The sequence below is a fragment of the Drosophila novamexicana genome, unplaced genomic scaffold, assembly GCF_003285875.2.
Source record: "Drosophila novamexicana strain 15010-1031.04,08,12 unplaced genomic scaffold, DnovRS2.1 tig00000462-arrow-pilon, whole genome shotgun sequence".
NCBI lineage: Eukaryota > Metazoa > Arthropoda > Insecta > Diptera > Drosophilidae > Drosophila > Drosophila novamexicana.
This window is the reverse complement of record NW_020824806.1, coordinates 4,404,344-4,425,761: the sequence shown is the minus strand read 5'-3', so window position 1 is coordinate 4,425,761 and position 21,418 is coordinate 4,404,344. Positions and strand designations below refer to the sequence as shown.

The 21,418-nt window shown below is 40.7% G+C and overlaps 1 long non-coding RNA gene across 1 annotated transcript in view; it reads right to left on the bottom strand.

The window, feature by feature from the left end:
• Positions 1-587: 587 nt before the first annotated feature.
• LOC115760911 overlaps positions 588-21,418 on the bottom strand; it is a 34,945-nt gene continuing 14,114 nt past the window's right edge. Inside the window, exon 3 of the long non-coding RNA XR_004017695.1 lies at positions 588-689. This is a non-coding gene — a long non-coding RNA (uncharacterized LOC115760911). The remainder of the gene's footprint in view (positions 690-21,418) is intronic.

Sequence of the window (21,418 nt, the reverse complement as noted above, 5' to 3'; positions counted from 1 at the left end):
CGAGTAACCCCTCCCAATCTGCCCTCTATCGGGCTTTATTTGGCCGAGATATGACCATTTAAAGTTTTCGAAAAAATATCTTCACACGTCCGCGGGAGATATGACGTTTCAAAACGACATAATTTCGCCATGATCAACCATCACGTTGTTTTCGAAAAATGACATTTTTTCAAAATCGTAAAACGTTGATGGCATTCGATTCTATAGACCTCCGCGAGTAACCCCTCCCAATCTGACCACAATCGGGCTTTATTTGGCCGAGATATGGCCACTTAAAGTTTTCCAAAAACATGCGTGTGGTTGTGCACATAGAAGTAAAGGAAAGCATTGCATACTTTTGCGATGTGCACATAATTCGCTTGAGCCTATTAGAGTAGCTGCTCTACTGCATACTTTTGGGCGGCGCATAATAATAAACCATTCACAATATACACATTGCAGCAACATGCAGCCAATTCGGACTCATTTTCAAATATGCAAAATTATAAAATTGAACTACCTTCGAAAGTGATTTTATTTTATTATATAATATAAATTAAATTATTATTATAAATATAAATATAATAGGAATTTGGATGTTTACCAGGACTACATCTATGGTATGGCGGCATAACCAAGGATATGTGGGCCTGGCAGTATATCTATGATATTGTATAGCCAAGGATCATCCAAATGCGCGGCTAATTTGGCTGTAAAATATAAAAAAGACAATTTTTATTATATAATTAATTAAACCTAAAATTACAATACACCGGGTAATAAAGTTCGATAGATAGAGCTGTTCCCTGTGATTACAGCACAGTGAATCCATCGAAAATCTGCATTGATATAAAAGAGTTTGAGCCGCCTTTTTGTTGACATTTATTTACATTAATTGCCAAGTATGCAGGCACATTTTGGTTAATTGTGCACAGTTTGGTTTGGATATTATATTGATTCAAGCAATTGAGAGTCAATTTAGTTGACTGCTGCTAACATTCGCTTGGGCTCCTTTTGTTTAGCTGCTGATATCGCTTTGGGAAAGCTTAGATATTTTATGTCCATGTATGACAGTCCCTGTATTTCAGTGGTATTTTTATTACACACTAAAGGTCGATCAAGACAGGACTGCAACTTGCCATAGTTTGCGGAGCTCATAAAAAATATGTGACAAATAGTTGCGAGTTTTTATTTTGCATGTTAACATGCCAAATATCTAATACTCTAGCATGGAGTACTATGCTTTTGCCATGAAATATGTAGAGCACCGGTGAAGGCATAAAGTAAGCTAAATATTAGTCTAAAAAAGTGATTGCATGCAAAATCCGTTTGTTTTTCCTCTTTTGTTTGTTTTCAAAGTGAACTACACAAGATTTGTTTACCCTAGTGCTTAAAGGCTTCGGCTTGGGATCAGCCGACTATATTATGCGGCTAAGCAACAATTAATTTTGCATTTTCTGCAAGTGTAGTACAATTTCGACACGTTGAATTTAACTGGATACGTTGCCGGCTGCCCACAAAATCTGCCCGAGAGCAGCAAAAATTCCACAGCACACACCTATACACACACACACACACACACACACACACACACACACACACGGAGACACACGTACCAAACTATAAAATATATAATAATAAACCAAATTTGTTGAGCAAGTTTAAGTGAAAATGTTAAGAGTAAAGTTTTTGCTGCTGAAATAAAGACAAACATTGTTATCACCTACAAAACAGAGAAACAGAGCGAAACAGCAGCAACAACAACAATGAGAGTTGCAGAGCAACAAGCAGGCCATCAAGGAGGCCATCAAGAAGGCTTAGGGGCAGGGAGGGGGATGGTGGGGAGGCTGCCTTTGCCTTCGCCGCTGGCGTTGGCGTTGGAGACGTGCAAATAAGTTGAGCAACAGAGCGCAGCAAAAGGCAAAATATTTATACAAATAGGTTATGCAAACAAACTTAGACAAAGTCACACACACGCACACACACACGTACACACTGTGAGATAAAGCACAAGAAGAAGACACGCACATCGGTTAGAGGGGAGGGGCATCATGACACGACATGAGGTACCCTTACTGGCGCCAGACGCTGCAGGACATAATGAAGTTTGAGCTTGAGACTCAATGAAATGTCAACAGAAATGCTGCCTGACGCTGCACGAACAGGGCTGGGGCTGCAGATAAGGGGCGGCGGCAGTGGGCGTGGCAGCAACTATGACAGTAGCATGGCTTCAATTGCTGCTGTGTTGTGTATACAGAAAAGAAAAGAAAAAAGTAAATAAAAAGCAAAAAGAACACGCAATCGAGGCGGATTGCATTACAAACTGCAACAGCAGCATCAGTTGCAACAGCTGCGCCATTCCGGCGTTTTTCCACAAATTTAGCTTTTATCATTTAATTACAATAAATTAATTATGACTAGTTGGCACAGCGAGCCCCGCAAAAGCCAAAAAACAACCCCGATAATACGCCCAACTCCAGCTGAAGCCCCAAAGCGATTCCGATGTGCGGGCGTTGAGTGTCGATTGCATGGTAAATGCAAAGCTCCAAGGATATGTCTATGAATACTTTATACATCTATATATTTATATATGTATGTGTGTGTGTGTGTGTGAGTGTGTGTATGCACATGCACATAAAACACGCAGCCGCAAAACATATTAAATTTATTATCAATAAATTTTCATTAGCTTCGTGTAGCTGTTAGACTAGACCTATGTCGCGTTGTGTGTTCCTCTGTGTGGGTGTGTGTGTGTGTCGGTGTGTGCCTGAGGGTGTGTGTGTGTGTGGATATCGCACACCAACTATAACGAGCTCTGTGGGTCGTGGCCAGTTGACATAATTTACAATTTTAGTCATAAAAACACACACACACACACACACAGACACATACTCATGTTCCGGATAAACTGATGCGCCATCAGCATAGTTCACACACACACAAACACACTCACACAGTCGGGCTCTAAACTTGGCCTTTAGCTATGCCAAAGTTATCTAGAACCACATCAACGGTTAAGCCACAGCTTGGCTGGCGGGCTGCAAAGGGGAACCAGTGGGTGTGGCGGTGTGTGGGAGGTGTCTAGCGTGTGTGTGTGTGTGTGTGCCATTTTAGAGGCAATGCCCCACATTAGCCCGCCCCCATCCCCGCCCAAGGTATTTGTGATTGTGTTGCTGCAAATTTGTTATGTAGTTTGATGTAAACGCAGCGCTACTTCCACAGCAGCAAAAAAAAAAAGTGTGTGAAATAAATGTAAAGTGCATATTATTTATCAAGTTAGTGGACTATTTTTTACACAAACATAAAATATGCATAAGATTAGAGTGAAAATCCTCTCAAGTAGGTAAATCGTAGGGCAAACATTGTGATTTGGAGCTTAGCCGAGCTCGTGCTTACTTTTAAGCCAGACTTAAGTACTCCAGCCATAATTTAAAAATACATTTTTGCTAGTTAATATATTTTAAGAAGTCTAAAATGGCTTATATGTGAGTTTGTTACTCAATATGCTTTCACAACACTGTCTGCCGCATTTATGTAAACGCTCTGTTAGCCGCTTACAGCAAACGCTGCTCTTATGTTATGCGCTCTAACAGCCAACACTTTATCATTCGCAGCGGTAATCAAATGAGGTATCAACTGTTTATTGAATAAAACTGTAAAATTGTTATACTGTAAACTGAAACCTTGAAGCTCGTAATATATACATATGTATATACGTACTTTTTTTATATGTTTACATTTTGTACTGTTGCTTGGGGATCAGCGTCAGCAGCAGCAGCATCATTGGCATTTCTATCGTCAGATGCAGAGGCAGCAAAAGCAACAACAACAGCAACAACAACAACAACAACTTCGTCAACAGCAGCGACGACGCCATTTTATTTTCTCTTTGTGTTATGCGCTGTCATTCAACCTTGTTGTTGCTGTTGTTGAAGCCACTGTAGTTGCTGTTGTTGTTGTATTATAATGCCAACTCATATTGCGCTCGTTATCCTTTTGTGTGTCGTGCAACGGAATTGACCCTTTTTGCTGCGTGACATGGAAACAGGCAGCAGGCAGCAGCAGCAGCAGCCGCAGCAGCAGCAGCAGCGGGTTAAGAGTGTGCCACACCAGAGACCCACCCGCGCCGCCCCCCTCGCTGACGCACATAGTCCCTGGCCAGGTAGAAATGAAACGCGACAATGCTAAAGTATCAAAAGTGATGGATGACAGGTTAATATGCGGCGACATTTTCATGCTGATGCTGATAAAATTTACGTTTTTGCATGCGGGGCTGCCAACAATTGGGACTGCCAACTCGCCAGATCAGGGAGCGGGGGATGCGACAACTGTGTTTGGTGACATTTTCAATGCACAACAGACAAGTTTAATTTCGCAACGTGCACAACAAATTAAGCGGAACAGCGGCAGAGTGGGAGGCGGGGGGGGGGGGGGGGGGGGAGGGACAGAGAGAGCGAGAGAGAAAGTGGATTAAAAGAGCGAAAGCGAGACAATTACATTAAAGTAAAGCTGCTGTTTAATTGCTGGCAACAGCAGGCTTCATTAGCAGAGCGCTGCTAAATAACAGTCAACAATAACAGAGTGAGGTAGAGCGAAAGAGAGAGAGAGAGAGAGTGAGAGTGGGGGGAGAGGGGAGGCTCATCCGAATGCTGTTTGAATTGCGCTTGAAAGTGGGCAACTGCAATGGCGATGGCTGACTGACTGCCAGGATATCTAGTTGACGCTTTGCACAGCTGCAGGCAAGGGTTAAGGTGTGTGTGTATGTGTGTGTGTGTGTGTGGCAGTCATTTGAATGCTTTGGAAAAACTTCCGCTCCATTAGTCTGTCAGTTTCCGGCAACGTTTTCCTAGCACAATTTACGCAAATTGATGTCATCAACAGGGGCCAGCCCACAGCTCGTATTTGTATTCGCATTCACATTCACAATCGCATTTGTGAGTGCGAGTGTGAGTGTGCGTATGCGTAACTCGGTAAATGAAGTGAATGAATGAGTGAATAAGCGCATGTTGCGCCGCGCGCCGGATGGCTAGACATTTCTTCTACTTTTTTTTTGGGGTCAATGCGGGGGCTTAGCGCGACGCCTGTCCCCAAACCCAGAAGTGTTGACACACACAAGCTGTGCAGGGGTCGCGGAGGGGAGGGGATGGGTGAGGGTTGAGATGCTTGTGCAATGGCGGGTTAGGGGCTGCCGCTGTCGCTGTCAGACTGTGGCCTGTGGCGCTGGCTTCCGCTTGAAATGCATTTTGCTCATTTGAACGCTTGCCCCTGGCCAGCGAAAGCCGCCTGGCAGCTTCCCTATTTATATATGACGAGCCATTTGAACATTATGCGCAGGCTGAGTGCGTCAGTTGAATCTAATGAAAACAGCTTTATAGTCAATGCTGTGGGGCAACCAAATGTGCAACATCCAGCGCCAGAGACTCAAGAGATGAGATTGTGCCGCGCGGCAGCTGGCAGTCAGCAAAACTTTAGCAGCGCAAACAAACAAGCTAACAAACAAACAAACAAACAGACAGACAAACAGACAGACAGACAGACAGACAAAGAGACAGGCAGCGAAAAACTCAACTCAACTCAACTTAACTCTCAACGCTCAACAGGACTTCAAGTGAGTTTCGAAAGTCAAGTGCGTGTCGCTGTTGGCAGCTCCTGAAGATTCCTTTGTCTAGCTGCCAGCATGTGTGTTAGTTTATAAATATTTGCCTTGCAAATGCCGCCCTGCCACACACGCACACACGCACACACACATACTTTGCTAAAGTTTTGCGTAACAGTTTCGTCAAGCCAAGGATTATGTGCGCACTTGTGGAACCAATTGCCTGGCGCTTTTCGTACTTAATAAAAACAAACTTAAATACAAAAGAAATCAAAAGAAATCAGCGCCTGTAATTGTCTAATCTACAACATCAAAAAAAGTGTTTAAAGCTGCAGATATGTTAAATTGAATATGTTCTAAACATGACTGCAACATAACAGAGCGAAAACATAACATGAATAAGAACATTAGCAGCAGACACCTTAGCTGTTGTACATAACATTTGCATGTTAACTAACATTATCATAAGCGCACTCATATGTCGTTTACAGATATACTAACATTGGGCTATGCTATTAAAAGAACACTGTAAACTTCAACATTCTCATATAGCTTAGCATAATGAGCTTAACTGTTACGTATAACAGCAAAAAAGAAGGCATTCATAGCAAATAACATATTTTATGTAACATAGCATAACAGTTTTAGAACAAAGTATCACAAAATTACAAAACATAACATTAGAGTCTTCACGTCAAACGGTGCGGACATGTAAGTAATTTACCCCCTAAAGAAGACTGCAGGAGGCGGCAAAAATGTAAAAAACATATATATCTTCAACTTTCTGCAAAAAGACATTTTTGACACCTTTCAAACATAGCACTCATATGAATTCTAGGCTTAGCCGAAAAGCATGCACCTATTTTCCAAGCATGGGTTTTAGCCCTTACATGCCTAAGTTATTGGACAACAGTTGTCAGCTGTGCAAGTCTATTAGGAAATCATAGAAAATCATTTGAATATATTTTAAATAGCCGAAACAATGAAACCATTTAACATATGAACCTGCAAACTGAATGCAGACTAATGCATATAAATGAGTATTTTGTTAAGTGTTGTGGCCGCGTGAAACACACAAAATACACACATTATTTTCAGCTTAAATTTTATTTTTTTATTATGTGGCTTGTGTGGTTAGCCGCACAGCCAATTACACATAATATAAGATGTTTAAAGCAGATCATAAATTACATAAATTATAACACCAATAAAGCGCAAAAACACGTGTTGCCAAAGCAAAAAAAAAAAACGGTGTATTTAAGATAACAAGCTATTTAAGCTAGATCTGTTAAGTTTGCATTTCGTTCACATTAAATTAAAGTCAGCTCTGTTAACCATGTAGTTAACATTGAAGATTACATGAAATTAAAATAACATTTCTGTGAATATTTCTGAAGTGCTTCTTTGCCTGAATGTTGTTTTTCTTGTTCGACTTTACAGCTGAATTCCCACTTATTTGAATATAATAATAATTTAAATGTTGCCCAAGTTAGTTTGACCTTAATTTCAAAGAAAATGCACCGAAATATTCACAAAAAAGTTTATGCAAAAATAATTTGCATTGGTGTCTGTCTCATATTTTATGGATTTTCTTTTACGCTACTTCAAAAACTTGCAACTTAATTCGCGATTTCACTTGAAACTTTATGTGTTTGTTTGCCAAATGCGGAGATGCAGATATATATATATATATAGATATATATGTGCTATATTTGCCCAAAATAGTCGGCAAAGTCGTGACAGCTTTTTCGGCACTTGCGCAACGGCAACTGTGAGTGCAACTGCAATAGCAAAGCTGGCAACTTAATAGAAAATTAGCTGCTGAAAGTGTTGCTTGAACTTTGCCTGAACCTGCCACCTGCAACGTGCCCCCGGTTTGCGGCACAAATGCCAAGTTCATTTTGCCGCGTGCAAATCTCTGTCGCGGTTGCTGTCGCTGTCGGTGTCTTGGCTCGTGTCGCGGCCTTTTTGCGCGCAGTTCATAAACCAAATTGCATTTTGTGCCCGAAACGAAGTCAGCGCAAAACGTGGCAACTTGCTTAAGTTTTAGCCGCATAATCTGCGCTGGCAGTGCCATAAATATCCAATGGCTTTGCCTGTGCGGCAGCCAATGGCAGCGACAGACGGTGGCAACTGCCTGCTTGGTTCCAGGCCAAGTTCTCATTATGGCCAAGTTACACATTTAAGCTTGCGCCCAGCTAAATCTAAGCCAGACGCTGCTCAGTCGTGTGCCGGCCATCGATTAACTGCAACACCCGCAACACCTGGCGTATGAGCAATGCATTGGCTGCACCTTATCTCTCACTCCCTCTCTCCCTCTCTCTCTCTCTATCTCTTGGTTCTTCTTAAGACACAACACTTTCAATTGCCAGACAACAGCAACAGCAAGTTTTGTGCCACAGCAACTGAGGTGTCATATGTTGCCCCCTGCCACACGCTCCAAATCCCAGCTCGCAATCAAGCATTGTCGACGGCTGCACCTTTGGTTTTCTATATACACTTGCTGTGTGTCCCATAAATTTGTCATTAAATATGCAAGGCATTGAAATATAAAAAGTGAGAGAGCAGGACATAAAGTATATATATTGGGGATAACGGACTATCTGAACTAGTCTGTCAGCTTGGCTATATTTATGAAAATGGAAGCAGCGTCTGCTTCATATTTTAACAGCGGGCAGGGTATATGTCGGGGGAAAGGAATCGACTTACTATACCATATAGAAATATTGGAATTAAGTTCCCATAAAACAACTTCTTGTTTCTCTCGAAAAAGACTTTCCCACATAACTTAATATAATTATAATGAGATTTCATATATATAGATAAACCATAAGGCACATCGAACGACTAAATTCTCATATTCAAAAATCGTAGTAAAAAACAAAAAAGAATTTTATATATCGTCTTCTGGGTTCTCGAAGCCTAGATTTCGAAACGGTCACACATAACATACAACAGAATCGTTTGCAGTTTCGGAAACAGAACTTCGCAATATTAGATCTCTTTGAGTTTTCAAGATTTGCAAATCAGGCTTCACTAAAAACTCTAGAGATTACTCTATCACATCCATCTATATAGTTGTGCTGCCATTGCAACAATCACATGATATAGTTTCAGCAAGACTTGCCAACTTCAGCCATCCCACAGCTGTTAGAGTATTGAAGCTTCGTCACTTTTTCTTCTTTTTTTTGTTTTCTGCAATTCTTTTTTTCCACTTCAATTGTCGGCGCATCGATGGCACAATTGCACGTATGTTGCATGCAGCTCCCAGCAGAGAGAGTTTGTTGTGCCGCGCCGCAGCAATAAACAAGAGCAACGAGTCGTGGAAACGGATAGCAGGTGGAGATGCAGGGTTGCACACACAATACCCTGGCGATTAGAACTTGGCCAAAGTGTTGGCAAGGTGAATATCTTGGGGCAATAGCCGAAAGTTTTCCAAGTTGCTGCAAAAGCAACTTTTGTGCTGTGGCATTGTTGTTAATTTATCTAAATTGAAAAGTGCAACAAATCGCACACCAGCAAAAGCGTTGCCACTGATAACAGCTAGATAACAGATACCCAGTGCCACGCCCCCCTAGACTCTGGCTAGCAAGGAGCTAGCTGAACAAACACAGACAGGGGCGAGGTTCGAAGGAGGGGCGCGTGTAGAGTGTGGGGCGTGGTTGAGGGGCGTAAAGAGCAAGACATTTGCTGAAATAAAATTTCAATTTGCTTGAATTTCATTTGTGTGTCTCGCTCTCTATGTGTGTCTATGTGTTTGTGTGTGTGTGTGTGTGTGTTTGTGTGTGTGTGCCTGCTTTATCGCCTTGGCAGTTAACGTCAGCTTGGTTTACCGTTATGCTTGGCTGCGTACGCCGCCAGCAGCAACAACTCGAAGTAACCGGAACGACAACAAGGACGAACTGTGGGCGGCAGCAGGTGCTGGGGCAGGAGCTGGAGCAGGAGTGGGAGCAGGGGCACGGGAGCCAGGACAAAGCAAGTTTGGCTCGCAGGACAACGCCAAATATTTGCTGTGCGTGTGTGTGTTTGTGTGTGTGTGTGTTTGTGTTTGCCTGCGATTCTCACGGGCTTCTGTCTGTCTGCGTGTCCTGCATCCTGGCCCCATCCTGGCCCCATCCTAGCCCCAACCTGGCCAGCGTATTCCCGCTGGTGACGTTTGTTGATAGTTTCCAGGTGAATGCACGAATTGCGTTTTCGTATTAAATAATAAATGACAGTCGGATTGTTTTTTTGTCGCTGCTTGGCCTCAACTCGACGACTCGCAAGTTCGCCAAGCTCCCAGCTCCCAGCTTCCAGTTGCCCCCCTCCCCCCCTTCCGGCCCACTGACGCAGACTGCCCCGCGGCGCTGCCATAATTCTGGCTGCACGCTGATTGCTTGGCCGTTGGACATTAAATGTGTATTGCTTATTTCTTAAGTGCCAATGGTTTGTTTATTAAAACAGACCCCACACCTACCCCTCAAACTGCCAACACCCCCTTGCCCTGGCAAGCGGTCGCAATGTCGCCACAGGGAATTGTTTGCGCCCGGTTTTTGCCGCACGGCCAAGTAATTAAGACGAACGATATGTGCAGCACAATGGGGCAGTATCCGGCGGAGGCTTTCATACACGAATGGGCGTGGCAGCTCGTTGATAGATTAACTCAATGAATTTGCTGGCAGCAAGCAGCGCCTGGCATGACTTAATTACCAGCCTCATCATCAGCCATGTGGCAGCTGGAAGCTGCTTCTTGATGATTCAGCAGCAACATTTTGATAGCACTCGCGGTAGCCCATTACGCAACACTGGCAGCAAATGTCTGAGTGTGTGTCTGTGTGGTAAGTAACTCTTTGAGCAAGCTCTTGAATTGATGCTTAGTTAATATATATATGAGATACTTGACATATTATTTAACCTCTTTGAGAGATACTTATTGGAAATATGATATTAAAGAATCGATTTAAATGTGGCGTTTAATAGGAGAAGGAAATATTGGATTATGGTATTAATAAATCAGTCAGTTTACAAAAACTCCAACATAAGACATTGTGCCCTACGCAACACTCTTCTGTCAGCTTGAATATTCACAGCCCTGTTATCAAAATTATCCAGGCTTACAGTTCTTCAGCGGCAAACAGAGTCTGTTGATTAACATGCCGTATATAACAGAGCGGCAAGTTGCTTAACATATAAACTTTGCAAATTGTATGTAAAACTACTTGGAAAACTTTCTTCCATTGTAGCCTTACATTAATATGTATGTTAAGTAACACGAGTCCAATCAGACAGGCATAGCAGAGTAGGAGCAGGAACTGTTACTTACAGCTAATCTAACATAAAAAGTTGAGTTAAATTACAACTGTAATTGACTTCACATGTTAACTAACATAGCGTGTGAAATATGTGTTTTACATATTAAAAGTATGTTAAGTAACATGATTTCATTTAGACAGGTATGGTTATTTACAGCTAACTTAACACAATGAAGCTGGATTCAATTTCAAGTGTAATCCTCCTCGTATGTTAACTAACTAGTGTGTAAACTGTTTCAAATCAGTAAACAGTCTTAGTCTGTTCGCGATGACTACTTTAAATCAGTTTAGGTACTGTTACTTACAGCTAACTTAACATAATGAAGCTAATCCAGCTTTAATGTTAGCTAACATAGCGTGTGGAGCAGCTTATAAAGTCAAAAACCAAATTCATTTTGCTGAATTATTTAATTTATTTATCTAATATAAGTATAAAGTAATTAGATTGTTGTGAATAAAGGCAATTTATGGTTGTCTTAAATAACAGACCACCATAAATATGTAAATGCGAGCTGGTCACAAAAATATGTTGTAGATTTATTTATCATGATGTTGGTATTTTTAATTATGTAATTGAAGCCGCCTGCGCCAGGTAATATCCACTATTTCAGATAGATTTATTTCAGCGCTTTATTTATTAATACGCTCGGCACCTGCGGTATTTTTTAATTATAAATTACATAAATACTTGCGTGGCTGTTGCCGTTTGCGAAAAGCAATTAATTAATTTTGGTAACCGCATTTAATGCAAATGTTTCAACTGCTCAGCGCGTTAAATACTAATTTAATTCCATTTTGTGCAATATGTGTGTGCACAATTTTGAGATTATCTATATAAGTATTAATATATGTATATATATGTATGTGGAGAGTGATATGTTTTGTGCATTGCATGTCTTTTCAATTTGTAATGCACACTGCTTCACAAATATTGAATTTGCTTTTCACAGCACATTTTCCATGCGCCAATTTTCGGATTTTGCGATTTTCCGTTGTGTTCAGCTTGTTTGCAGCTAATTTGTAAATGATTCTCGGCACATTGTTGTTATTCTGTTGGGAACCGCGGGGTATTTTTCCATTTCCATTCGCATTTTCTATTTTTGTTGATTTCTTTATTAATTTTTTGCCATGTCAGTTTTATTCACGCCTGTCTGCACGCTGCCTGCCACACACTGTACACTCTTTTCACATTTTTCTCATATGGATGGAATATGTAAACGTACGAAAACTGAGCATCACATATAGTTCTAAACGCAATTAGCTGCAGCTAATTGCAACTTAAGAGACGCTATTCACATCTTAAGAGCTGTCAATTATAATTATATGTCTAAACGGTTTGTCGTTAAATAGTTTCTTATGCTAAAACTCGATGTGCCGACTTTTAAATACTTCGATAAATACTTTATTAAACATGCTTAAGTATGCTTAATTTCAGTAGTTGCTGCACTTAGTTAGTTGACTTGGTGATACGAGCCCTTATCAGTTCTCCGTCCAGTTGTCTAGATATGCACACGGGGCGCGAGAATGATAAGGGTACGAATGCACCGGCCAAAGCCCAAATGCAGGCTGGCCATTTATACACACACACACACACACGCACGTAACACACACACACAGACACACAGGCGTGTCTGTGTTGTTGCCGATACTCACCATTATTTGGCTTTTAGCTGTCAATCAATCATTTGCTTCTGAAATGCAGAGCGAGAGAGAGAAAGAGAAAAACAAACAAATGCTCAAATGTTAAATGTTAAATGGCAACAAAACTGTGAACTATTTGATGACAGCTGGACAATGCAAATTGAGTATAAAAAAAAAAAAACAAAGAAACTTGAAGAAGCAGCAGCAGCGGCGGTGGACATAAAAATATACAGCAGGCACACAGTAATTTGCAAATGAAAGCCGCAAAGCAACAATAAAAGTGAAAAAAAAAACACACACAAAAAAAGAAATGGAAGTAACAACGGTTTGCCAGCTCATATGCATAGTGTATTTGCATATATACATATACATACATATACATATACATATATATATACATACATACATATTAAACAATTGCACAAACACTCGCACATAAATAATTCAGCAATCAAACATGAGACTGCGCGAGCGAAGTGAATATAAAATATATATGTATATTTGTTTGTATAAAAAAGTGTTGCCTACTTTTGCGCGCGCTCTAAAAATGCATTTTTAAATGCTACACAAAAAAAATATTCAAAGCAAATGCCGACAAACATGAAAAAGAACGAATGTAAAGCAATTTTCTATCGGTTTTTAGTTGAAGTGAATTTTCGTAAAGCGCACTAATTGATTTTAGTCATACGGCGCTTATATGGAGCGGACGAAAGGGCAGGAGGAAGCAGTTCGAGCTGGCGGGCTTACAAATGATTTTCAATAGGCCACAGAGTCGAGATGTGAAGTGGCTTTGGCTCAGTTTCCAATTGAATGCTAGAGCTGTTTTGATTGAAATAACTAGCGATTGCCTGGGGATGACAGCGTGACAGATTTAATAGAAAGTTAAATATGTTGTGAGAAGCAAGAATTTGAAAAAAGAAGACATGAGTAGCAAAAGTTATCCAAAATATAAACATATTTATTAGAAATAAATGTTACAAAACGATTGCTTTCACTAAAAGGCAAATTGTGTGACCAGAGCAGCATGCAAAAAATACTAAATCTAGTTACTAAGCAATATACGTATAACTATATTTTGTTTTATATATATATATATATATATATATGTATTTTAGAAAATTATGTAAACATTTAAGGCTACTTTTTTTCAAGCGAATGCTTATATATCATTCTCTGGAACAACATATTGTTAAAAATGTTTAAATCAAGAGCTATTCCAAATCTTATTAGCAATCATTACAATGTACATTTCAATTCAATAATCTAGACCTTGTTGTATCTAGTCTAACTCCGCTTCAGGTGCACAGCTCGTGTCGACGCGTGAATGTTCGTGTCACGCCCATCGCAACACGCTCAGCTCTAGTGCTGCCAGTTTGGATTGTTGCACAACAAACTCTCGCTAAAACTCTTTCGAGCTGCCCAAAAACTGCCAAAATAGAAATAACTCAGCTGTGCCTGATTATGCGCTGGCATTTTGCAAGTTGACGCTCGTTTTCGGTGAATTGAAGCGAAAACCAATTCCGGAATGCGCAAATCTGCAGCCAGCAACGAAATTGAATGCCGTGCTTAGACTTAAATGCTGCAGAGTATGGTGGAACAGGGGGCCGAGCATAGCAAACCTTGAAATTAGCTGGCAATATTGTGCATATAAACTAGGAGTAAACAGTTGGCAGAGCTGCCACCTTTATGCCAGAACCAGAGCCAGAGCCAGAGCCACTTTATGTGTGCGCTGTTATGAATTTTGAAATGGAATTCAGAGCTGTTCGTTGTTGTTGTGTAATAAATCAAAACTATGCAACGAAACGCGCCACAAGGCATGCCAAAGGACTTATCTGTGTGCCGCATAAAACGTTAAAACGTTGCCCAACGCAGCTAGAACCAGCAGCTGGTTCACCTCGCCGCAAAACCCAACGACAAAAACAACAACAACAACATCAAGAAGTAACAACAGCCAGCGAGTCCGTCGGGCAGAGTTGTTGCCCAGTCGCTGCCCTTTTGGCTACAGGGTTGCCAAAGCTACTTTTCTTTTTTCACTGTTGCACTTTTACGGTTATAAATTTTAACACACAAGAGTCCGGTGGTAGGGTGTGTGTGCATGTGGTGGCATGTGGTGGGTGGTGGGAGGTGCTGCTGCACATAAAACCGGACACATGCTTTTAATCTTCGGCACAAACATGCTCACTGCTCGCTGATGCATGGCAACCCTGGCAGCCAGCCCCGAGGTCCCAGCACGCCGACAGTGTCTCCACGTTGATGTTGATGGCGCTGGCTTAAGGGGCAGCAACAACTGCCACTGCTGCCACTGCCACTGCCACTGCTGCTGCTGCTGTTGCCATGCATAAAATCTTCCGCCGGAAGTTAAAGAGTTTACACAAATCTCAGCTGAGGCCAGGCAGCAGCAGTTAAATTCGCTTTAAACGCACAACCCTAAAAGTATGCAATAGTTTTTTGTTTTAGCCCAGAGCCAGTTTTATTTTTCAATTAGATTTTGCGAGTTTTTGGCGATTTGGTGAGCATAAATGTTCGCTTATCGGCTTTTGTGCGCTTTTTATGTGGCAACATTTAGCGCTCACAGTTTGTGAATTTGGCAGCAAACGGTGGCAGCAACAGCAACACGAGCCGCAGCTGGACATGGGCCCATTGTTTGCATTTGGGCCATGCGGCGCTCTTTGGCTAACCAATAATGGCCATGGCAATTGGCCATGCCACAGGCCGTAGGCCGTTTCATGTTGTCCTGTTGTCGCGCTATCGCCACGGGCCATGCACGGCTCTATGTGTGTGTGTGTGTGTGCATGTGTCATTGTGTGTGTGTGTGTGTTTTGGCCTTTGGAGCGTCTGGGCCGCGTTATCAGAGCGTCAGGCAGCCGGCGCAGGTGCTTTAAATTTAGCAGCATGTTGACCCAACTACCGACCGACACACACACACACACACACACACTCATAGAAATGAGCGTGTTACAAAAAAGCCAGAATTTTGCTGCGGGGCAGATTTCGGCTGGCTTAGTTTGCATATTAGTTGAGAGAATCGATGCGCCCGTTGCCTTGTGCCTTATGAAAAACGAGGCATTTAGCGCTCAGCGTTATGAATATTGAAACAATTTTGCGCTTGCCATTTTTGAATTTTGAATAGATTTTTGTGGCATGACCCGGAGGCAGCGGCGGCGGCAACAACAACAACAACGACAGCAGCGAGCGAAGAGCTCTTGTGCTTTGCTTTGTTGCTGCAAAAGTTGGGCAAAGCCTCTTCGACAACTTGCCGCAGGATGTGGCAAAGCCAAATGAAGCGCACCGCACCAAGATGTTGACTGTGGCGAGTTGACAAAGTACTCGCTGTCATGCCCCATCTTCACGGTGCTCCCTTCCACAAGTCGGCACTTTTTAATGGCATACTTTGCGGCACTTGCCTAAAATATGTTCAAAGTTAAAGAAATGTGCGCGCAATAAATTAGTGGAATATGGAATATGGGTGGAAAGTGGAAAAGTGGGCAGAGCAATCACGAGAATAATTTTTTCCAGTTGTTTTGAAGGCGATATTTAATTTAGAGGAATCTAAACAATTGTTGGCTGGACTGAATATATTAAAAGATATTATAAGGTCTTCCGATAGCAGGATTTATATCTAAACTAAAAAAGTTCAGTTGCATTGCGTTGTCTTGTGATATACATATATAAAATATTTCTAGATATATCTAGTTTATTTTTGAACATAATATTCCAGCATAAATTCAAGCAGATCCAGATCACAAACTGATCCAGAACTCAGCCAGATCAGAGAAGCTTCTAAGGAATGACTTGGCCAGGCATTTAGGAATCCAAGCAAAAGACTGAACTTCAACTTTCGGTTTTTCCTTTCTTCTAGAACTGCGCTAGAAAAATGTAAGAAAATTTCGAATTTCGAATCTTTGTAAAGCACTCAACTGCAACTAAAACTGAAACTGTGAAAACTTAAGTGCGAAACAAAGTGAAATGTAACAAAGCAAATGGAATATAATATCATAAATATATATTCCCGCAGCTAAGCTGAAAATTGTTGAAAAAATACACAAATTTGTTGATTTAGCTCTCGGAAAATTCAGTTGGCAAAGCCTCAAAACTGTGCGTCAGTGGCTGCTGGCAAAACTATTCATGAATAGACGTAAACAATTGGGCCGGAATAAATAAAATAGCTTTAACAGCAGCAAAAGCTGAAAAAAAAACAACAACAACAAATAAGGCTACAGCTGATTGTTGCGAGTCGTGTGTCCTTCATGAATATCCTTTGTATATTTGCCAGGCAGTTAAATTGTTTGACAAGCGCTTACAATGCAGTCGTCGCAAAAGGCACAAGAAATGAAATATGACAAAATCAATTTGCACGCCGAGCTTTATTTGTTGTTCAACATGTTGCCAAGTGCCAGAGGCCAAATGGACACGGCCTGTTGACATCTGTCTCTAGGTCCAGATACATTTGCATACCTATGCGTGTGTGTGTGTGTGTGTCTGAGTGTGCGTGTGTGTGTGTGTGTGCTCTGCTTAGTAAAATGCAAATGCGGCTGCAATTCAAATGAATTTCGCATGTAAAATGTGCCAAAGAGTGAAAATCAAAACAATCAAGTGAAACATTTGGGCAGCGGCGCCGACCATAATGGTCGTAGAGGGGGGAGAGGGGGAGGAGGGGAGGGGGCTTAAGTGAAGGCAACAGAAAAAATAAATAAATAGAAAACGAACAAAACGTAACCGAACTGAAAATGTCATAAATATAAAATCGTATGCAAATTGAAAGCAGATCGAGCATTAGATACGAGCCATGGCAACAGCAAGGGTTGTGTGTGTGTGTGTGTGTGGTTAGTATTTGCATTTAATTAGCAAAAAACTATGCATAGATTGGCATTGTTGATTTGGCTAAAACAAATACACACGCACACACTCACACATTTGTTATGCTATAAATGTTACACAATTTTGCAATTACGCAAAACGTTTCTAAATTATGCAATTGAGCCATGCCACGCCCACACGCCTCTCTTCTAAACAGCACACAACAATTTGTTTAATGAAGCTCAACAAAACCACAAAATCAAATCAGCGGAAGTTGTTCTTGTTGTTGCTGTAACATTTTGAAATATTCATGTAATTAACATTAAAAATCATAATTCATAAATGCAACAAACGGAAATGTGCAATTGTTTGATGCAAAGCTGAAACGATAAGCGACAACAATCAAACACATCAAATTATGCATAAATATCGAAATGCAACACTGTTGCACGTTGCGGCTGTTCTTGCGGCGGGGGGGAAGTTATGAGAGGGGGGGCTTGCTGAGCGTGGCAAATTTTTCAAGCGTCTGCCCACAACTTTGTCCACTTTTGTTGTTTATTCCAAATCAACTTTGTGTGTGTCATTTGGCATTTGGAATATTTTTGCGCTGCGCTGGCGATTTGCTGCGAGGATCACATGACTTTGCCAAAGTTATGCGGAAACTTGAGATTGAAGAGAAGCGATAAAAAAAACACAATCTGACGAATGCAGTCCAAGGGCGCTTTTGTTATTTTTAAGCCCAATTTAACTATGTTTTCTAAGCAAATAAAAATTAAACAAGAGGTTCTAGTCGGGAGCTCCCGACTAGGGGAGATACCCTGAACCCTCTGCTTCCAATATCAAATGCTTTTATATATTTTCTATTTTAGTCAAGTTTGGTGACTCTAGCTCTTATTATTTACCAAAATTGCCCAAAAAACAGGATATCGATATCGATTTTTATCGATTGCTTGGAAACGGAGTAAGTTATCGATTATCGGAAACAAACTCAATCTGCGCGGGAGCTAGGAGCATCTACATCTAAAATTTTAAGTCTCTAGCTTTTATAGGTTCTGAGATCCTTGCGCTCATACATACGGACGGACAGACAGACGGACATGGCTAGATCGACTCGGCTATTGATGCTGATCAAGAATATATGTACTTTATGGGGTCGGAGATGCTTCCTTCTGCCTGTTACATACATTTGCATTTTGCACAAATACAATATACCCTTATACCCATTTTTAATGGGTTCAGGGTATAAAAAAATAAATAGATAAAAAAAATGTACAACAAAATACAATTGAAGTCCGTTATTTCTATACTTCAGCTATGTGACATATTAGTCTATGTTTTTTTGTCTGTTTACAAAATTTAATAACATTTGTTCTCGATATTTTTAAAATTTTATGTTATGTTCAAAGTTTTTCAGAGAACACATTTTCTTCATTATAAATGAGTTTAATTTCCTTTCATTTTATTGTGATTTTTCTTTTGCGATTTCCATAAATTGTAGAATATTTGATGAACTTAAAACTGAATAAATTTAATGTTGTCAAGTATTTTTATACGGTTTCTACAAAAGGTTAAAAGTTTATCTACAACTAATTTTCTGATCAATCAAATTTATGAACTGAATTAATCTAATATTTTTTCATTTTTTAATAATCCTTTTGCAATTTCCACAAAATGTAGAAAGTTCTTGAAGAGCTCAGTTTCCGAGCAATTTATCCTACTACAGCCTAATGCTATAGTGTTACGATCCAGTCATATGCCACATATATATGAATGTCTGCAGCAATTATCAATAGCTAAGAGAAATTTCACGCATATATCCAAACCTAGTTAACATGGACAGTCGGTCACGACTGTCTGCAAACATTCCACAAATGTCAAACGCAAATTTTAGACCGAAAAAAAGAACGTTACATATTTCACGACAATATTCAAATGCAATAAAGATTACAAAAGTAACGGCTCTTTGGCATTTCCCTTGAAAGCTGATAAAAGCAAGACCATAAAGAATGTATATATTTAGCCCACGATACAGTTTGACAAGCACTGTGTGTGTTTAATCTTGAGAGTCGAGGCAATTACAACTGCATTTGCCTAAAGATAAGCAAATGTCTGTTTGGGTGGCGTGTGTGTGTTTGTGTGTTTTGGCTGCTTATCTGTGCAGCAAACACAGACACACACAGACACACACACTCACTCAGAGAGTTGTGCATGCAAATAGAAATTGTGAGTTAAACCCAAATAGAACCCAGTTCGGAGCACAATTTGAAGGGAAGTCGTTTGCGCAGCTAAGCAAAGATTAGGGCAGAGACTCTGCTCCTCTGCTCCACTGCTCCACTGCTCCTCTGGTCTCTGATAAGTGGGCAGAGAGAGCATTCGCAGCTAGACAATTCACATGCATAATTGATATCCATGCGGAGATGGAGACAAGGAGACACGGCGAGCAGGCCGGACGGCCAATCAATTGGAAATGTTTTAATGGCCGCACAGTCGAGCTCTGCTTGCTGGGAAAAACGTCAGACTAAGACGCTAATTAATCATACAGACTGTGACAGAGCAGCAGCAGCAGCAGCAGCAGCAACTGCGCCCCGGGCAAAGTCAATTTAATTGATGGGCAATGCCAGCGAAATGGCCAAGAAAATCCACCACCAAACAACAGCTAGGCTGGCCAGGCTCAAGCAACCGCAGGCTCAATTACATGTGTGCGCTGCCACCACAACAACAACAACAACAACAATCGCAACAACAACAAGAATCCTTAATCTGAGCCTTGCCTTGCCTTGCCTTGGGGTTGCGAGTTCGTCCATTGCAGAAAATTTGCCGTGTGATTTGCATGAGTAATTTGACAGATTAGTTTGCACTGCCGCACAGATTGAGGCAACACATAGATGCCACACAAAGTGGCAACACAAGCCCTATATGCAACCCTGCTCTCAAAGATCTAATAAGTTTGTCGGGCAGCCAATCCCAAAGCCTTTAGATTAATCACAAAACTAAGTATATATATATAACTACGAATAAAAATATATAAAATCACAAATCAATTTGAAATTATGAAACACAACAAAATAAACCTTCGAAACATTCTAGGAAACTCATTTATGTTAATTTAAAAAAAAAAAAAAACATTTACTCTCATGTTTACTTGAGTCAAATATAGCTAAAGGATATTCTGTAGGTTTTTGAGTAACTTTTTTTTGCTGCGGTAAGCGAAGAATTTAAAGAATTGTCTAAATAGTCGCTTTTTTATATAAATTAGATAGCCTTAATTATTATTGGACTTATTTCTATCTAATATATCAATATATATATTATAAACATATTTCCTCAAAATTTGTAATTTTGCTTAATTTTTGTTTTAAATCATTTCCTTAAATTTTGTTAATTTTATTATTATTAATATATATATTAATTTATTTTGTTCAAATTATTATATTGGTTTTCTAATTTTGTCTCCTTATTATTTTTGCAGATTTACGGCTTTTATTTATATTTATTTGTGACCTCTATTCTTTTTTGCAGTTTGTTAAAATTGATTGCCTTCCGTTGCCATCGACATAAAATCAAATCAATTGCCCATTTCTCACAGCATTCAATATGTCAATAAATATGCTTGACCAATTCAAATTGAATTAATGTTATTTTCTTTTCATGTTTGGACTCGAGGAAAATTCTCTTGGACGTGCGCCAAGGCGGCAACAACAACAACAACAAGGGAGAAGGGGCGCCACATTCGATCAAAAAACTGAAACTGCGACGAACAGTGTAACAGTGTCTGCTAAAAGTTGTTGCCTCGCCGCCTCACTTCTCTACAGAAACGGTTTAGCATATGCCTTATAGGGCAGAGGGCATATGCGCGAACGACTGCGCTTAACTGTCCACTTCCTGAGCCCGCATGACGGAAGCCGCTGAAGTGGGGGGGCGGGGCTAATGGGGGCAGCGGGGCACATGTGCTGGCAGCGACGGCGCGACGCGTCGCCAACATATTGGGAGGGGGGCAGTGCCACTTGAACGATAAGCGACAACAAACAACAACCAGAAGAAGGCGACGCACATTTGAATTTCAATTAGAATTTTAATAATCGAAGCATAGTGTGTGTGCGCAGTGAGCGAGTGT